Below are 6,000 nucleotides of genomic sequence, written 5' to 3' on the forward strand. Positions count from 1 at the left end.
CTACTATAGTCAACAAAGATCACCTTATTCTATCAGCATTATTAGCTTCTTTTTTTTTTTTTGCTTTGGTTTTATCTTCACAATTTATTGGGAAGCATTAATATATTGCCTCAGATTTATGTCTCCTCTCTCCAATTAAAGAATTATGGGGCACAAACTTAAAAAAAAACTTATCAATACAATCCCTCCTCCAAATAATATATTCTCAAGTATTTGGTGAAGGAGTTGAACAGGATGTTCTTGATCATGAGCCAGGCTTTTGTTACAAAGTAGGGTATAAAAAGGGCAAAATCCTGATGTGCATATATATATATATACACACGTATATATATATGTGTGTGTGTATATATATATGTATACATATATATATATATACACACACACTTTTTTGAGAAAGAATTTCACTCTTGTTGCCCTGGCTGGAGTACAATGGCATGATCTTGGCTCACTGCAACCTCCGCCTCCCGGATTCAAGCATTTATCCTGCCTCAGCCTCCCAAGTAGCTGGGATTACAAGCATGCGCTACCAAGCCCGGCTAATTTTCTGTATTTTTGGTAGAGACAGGGTTTCACCATGTTGACCAGGCTGGTCTCAAACTCCTGACCTTAAATGATCCACCCACCTCGTCTTCCCTATGTGCTGGGATTACAGGTGTGAGCCACCGTGTCTGGCCCAATAGATATTTTCAAATGAGTAAATGGCTGAATGAAAATGAATTATTTTGATCTGAGTTTATCTAACACAACCCTCATTTAATACTGTCTAAAACATGCTTGACTCCCATTATGATATTAAATTTTAATTTTAAAGTGATCTGAACTGTGCAAATACTAAGTTTCTCACCCAAATTTTCCCCTAGATTAAGCATCCATTTATGATTACTTTGTGATCCAAACTTTACTATCACGGTTGCGGTAAAAGTTAGTTTTAGTTCAATTGAAACATTTAAATATAAGTGGCAGATGTAATAATTGTATGCAAACCATTGAGGCTCCAACTCCAGTACTCAGCATCCTACTATAATGCAATAATCTTTTTTCTCTTCTATTAACTTATTACCTTATCAGTATAGACTTACAACTTCATAATTTTTATTGACTTACAATTTATTATTGTACTCAATTATTTTGGTGCTCAAGTTTTTCCAAATTTGACCATGGTAATCCCCTTCAAACTGACTCCTGCAATACTACATTTTCAATGAAATAGTTCAGCTGCTTTGTTGGATCTAAGTTTATATGCAAATGTGATTATGGCATTGACTGAGATTGTCAAACAAACTCAAAGTTTAATATGCCAATTTTGGCTTATGGTTTGTGACACTCAATTCTCCTAGCACATATTTTTTTCCTTCAAACTTTCAAAAGTATCTTGGTGCAATTCAAACTTTATGAAATCACTTAGGCAATCTTCAGCTCATATACATACAGTGTTTACCCTTTCTTTATATTATTAAGCTCTGCCAATAAAATTAGTACTACTTATATCCAACACAAGCAAAACCAAAGATATACATATAACCAGCATAATTAAATGAGCATGTATGGGAGTTATTTGGATGATCCAGAATGTACTTGTATTATTATTAAATTTTGGTCTAAATTTGTGTAGAAATAAAAGAAGAAAACATTAGCAGATTTTTGGGGTCTAGAAAGCCTGTTTAAGAAGTATTAACTTTTAAACTTCTGAGGTACATAAATCATGTTGAATTCTAAAGTATTATGTGGCATAATGTTGCATTTTGTCACAGTTTTTTTCTGCTTTGTTGTTTGCTTATAAACAATATTAGCTCACATTGAACTTATAGATACAGCTGACTGCTCATGAAGAAGGCACTGAAGAAACATCACAACATTTTGTATAGTCAATATCATTCTCATTTTCAGAAAAGCAATAGATGCTGAATTAGTTGCCAGAGGTAACCCCGATGGTTAGTCATTTGAATTCCATATCCAGTCAGTCGCGTTCTTCTCTATCTTTATCCCTTATCTCTCAGGCAACTCTTCCTACTAGGGGAAAAAATGGATGCTAATTGCCAACCAATGCTGACTCTAGCAAATTTTCGTATTTTGAGTAAACATGTCATGTTACAGATTCAGATACCATCACAGTATTTTGCCTAAAATAAGATAATAGCATGCACACACACACACACAGACTCACACACACAAATTGTTACTGGTCAGTAGCCACATGCTGGGATAATGGTAGAACAATGTATTATAGGTAAATATTGAATCACTTTTTAAAAAGAACCTCAGAATATAAAGCAGAGTACACAAATGTCAGCACTCATAAGCATAGCAGCAAATCTTACAAAAAAATAAACCCAATCATCACCATTATCCCAGATTCAAGCTAATACACCATCTGTATGTGGAAATTTGCTGCTTCTGCATGCATCATTGCTTTTTCATTCAGTTTAATCAGATTGATGCTTCTGCTACAAAATATTAATCTGAAGCCCACAATAATAAAAACATAGATCATGTTTCATGGGAGGATGATCTGACTTTTTTCTAATGGGTTAAAATGAATATTTGAGAACTAGATATTACCATTAAATAAATCCCAGCACTCCCTGGCCAGCACCATACTATTATTTTTTTCTTAATAAAAGGTAGATCTAAAGTGCTGTTATATGAATTGAAGAGTAACAGCCTGAATGAATTTCACATCCAACTGCGTGTTGACTTTTTCTTTCACAAAAAAATTAAGAGGAATGACAAAGGGACATTTGCTAAAGGAAATGATGCATTGATAAATGTTAACCAGATTTTGATGAATACACTCATTTCAATGGTAGCTAAATGGAATTAAAATTTTAAAATATCAATAATAAACAAGAATACTCACATATGAGATCAAGCAACACTTAAAAATGTGATGATGATGGTAAGTTCTGTCAAAAATGCAATGTCACTCATTTATATGTTGCTCAAGGAAGACTGAGCTTGTTGAAGCATTTTGGAAATTTGTTTATACTTAGTAAATTGCAAGATAGTTATACTCTATGGTTTAGGAATTATACCTGTTGGCATATACATTTAAAACATTCTAGAATATTGCACTAGTTAACATGTACATGATTGTTCATAGCAGCATGATTTGATAAAATGAGAGCTTATAAACAATATGAATGGCCACAACAGAAAAATAGAAAATAAGTTTACATTTGTTTATGAAATGGAATATACTATACAGAAATACAAATAAATTAGAACTATACTTAACATTAATAACATGTATAAATACCATAAACATAGTACTGAGTAATAAAATATTAATTTCTATGAAAACACACATATGCGCCCAAAATAGAATGACATGCATGGGGATGAAAACCAGCACAGTGTTTATGTCTATTAGGGAGGGTTCTATATATCAGCAAGGGCTACACAGTAACATTAATTGTGTATGTATTAACCTGCTTTCTAAAATTAAATGTGTTGAATATTTATTCATAATATCAAGTATATGTCTGAAATAATTCATAATAAGTTCTATTCCCATGCACCTGTAGACAAAATTAGAAATTTCTTCTCTGTTGCAGTTTGTGATTAATCAGTATCTGAAAAGACCATAGAACTTCCAGATCAGAGATGCCCTGACTGATCACATAGACAAGCCACAGTAAACTGCAGGGTTTTCTGTTCCCAACCAATATATTTGACCACCTAATGTGTTTATCTTGTTGCAAATAGGCTATTTTTAAAGACCCTTGACACTTCATTACCTCCATGTTTGCATGTCCAAACTCTCTCACCAGAATCACATTTCTAAAATTAAAACTGATCACTTTATTTCACTACCCCACACCCTTCATTCACATCCCATAGTCTACAGAATTAAATAAAAAATCTTTGTGTGCTATCTATGGCTAGCCATCCTTTGTACTTGCTGACTTCTCTAGCCCATCTCTCTACCAGGGTTTAATCCTTGGTCCACCCTCTGCCTCTCAACTATACTTGAGCGCAATCCCTTAGCATCCTAAATTACTTAATTTATACCCAGTGTCCCAGGTCTCTGGGTGAACTGTTCTCTTTGCTGCTTTTCTCACATTGTATCATTTACAAATGTTTTATTTGACAAGATGAACCTCAAATATTACTCTTTCCCCTGATCGTTATATTTACCTTAGATTTTTGAATGTTTTTTGTCCATAATATTGTGTTCATTTCTTATCATTTTCCTTACTACACGGCATATTGATTATGTCTCATGAGTCATATTGTTACAATTCACATTTCTGCCAGGCACAGTTTAAAACACAAAGAATTTGCTTAGAAAATATTTATTGTAACAGTGAGTCAAAGATGTGATTTCAAGGTAGAGATACATCTGGTTAATGTTTCCCTTATTCACTCTGCCCCCCAGCTCAGTGAACAGAGAAAGCAGTAGTCTAGAAAAATGGAAAGTTTATGTTCCCCGTCTCAACTTCATAAATGAGAGAATTGCCGACCTCTCTGCTCCTCCAGCAAAAAGTCCCACATGCAAGAACAAAGCTGATGAAAATATAATTAAAGTCAAATATCAGCTATATCAAGAGACTGATGGGGTTGCATTTATTATAAACATGGGGAGCAGGTGAGAGCATTTAGAAAAGGGTACCAATTCTATATCTACCATTAATTTAATGTAGGACAATTGTCAGATGTCAATTTAGCTAAATTTTCTAGGTAGTCATTTTTTCATTAGGAAAATGGCGATAGAAATAGCAAATACGAAGCCATGTTTTATGTGAATTAATTAATTCATATTTGCATAGCACTTAATAAACTAACCAGCACATTGCAAGGACTCAATTAACATTGGACTGAATTGTTTTCATTAGCGTAATTATTAACATCTAGTGCAGTGGTGCCAGAGAAGGAAAAGTGCCTTTGGTGTCTATTCTTTCTGAGTTTTGTAGCAGCAAAAATTTATTTCAGAAAGAGTTCTGGATATTCTAAAAAGTATTAATTTTATGTTCATAATAAAAACTCTAAGAAATGAGGTTGTAAGTGTCCTTCTCACTTTACCCATGAGGAAATGATTTGCTAAGAATCATACAGCTAGTGTGTGCTTTAAAACTAAGCCACTGCATTCTATGGCCATGTTCCTATTTTTTTGCCTTCACTCCTATTAGTCAGCAACATTTTACTTTTTCTCTAGTGTTGGGAATTCATATATGAGTAGTAGCTCTAAAAATACAGCAAACATCCTTTCATGTGTCCTTTGCTCCCTCAGCTAAAAGAAAAATAATTTGGTAAAATTATGCAATCTGTTATAAGAAAAAGTGAAATACATAAAATAACAAACAGGAATGTGCTGAGAATATGCAATGCATTAATGATCTTCTTGAAAATATACACATTTTCTTTTGTCATCTACTAGATGTTAATACCTATGGAAGTAGGTATAAGCTGAGTAAGGAGCCATAACATTTTCAACAAAATAAATGCAGGTGTCTGAGCTATTGAGGCACTCTTATTTATATGATAGAAACACTTCTATCATTATTACTTGGTTAACCTCCTTGGCAGCATTAAAAGAATTTAACATAACACAGATACTTCCCATCACAGTTTAGATAACATGTTAATTTACATTTTTGCAAATACGGAACTTTGGGTCTCATTATGGGGCCACTGTTACAATTTCTAACCCAGTTCTTTTTGTTTTAATGGCATAAAAGAAGAATCTGCTTGTTAAGAACCATGGCACTACAAATAACTGTTTTCTCCAGCATAAAAGCCAATGCTATTGCTTGACTTTTCACTTGGGTCTGAAGTGAAGAGATCCTTACTATATATTAAATGATTTGTATCTTTCTTCAAAAGCTGCAGCTGGATGAATTAAAGCAAAAGCAGACTCACCTATAGCATGAATTAACAAGAAACCTGATCATTGTTAAAACTGTGAGTTACTCACCCTAGAGATAAGGTGTGGGTGAAACAAAGGCACTTTATGGTCTTGCTCTCAAAGGGGCCTCCCTGTCTCTCTTTCCCTCAGAGCAA

The sequence above is a fragment of the Gorilla gorilla genome, chromosome 15 (assembly GCF_029281585.2).
Source record: "Gorilla gorilla gorilla isolate KB3781 chromosome 15, NHGRI_mGorGor1-v2.1_pri, whole genome shotgun sequence".
NCBI classification, from domain to species: domain Eukaryota; kingdom Metazoa; phylum Chordata; class Mammalia; order Primates; family Hominidae; genus Gorilla; species Gorilla gorilla.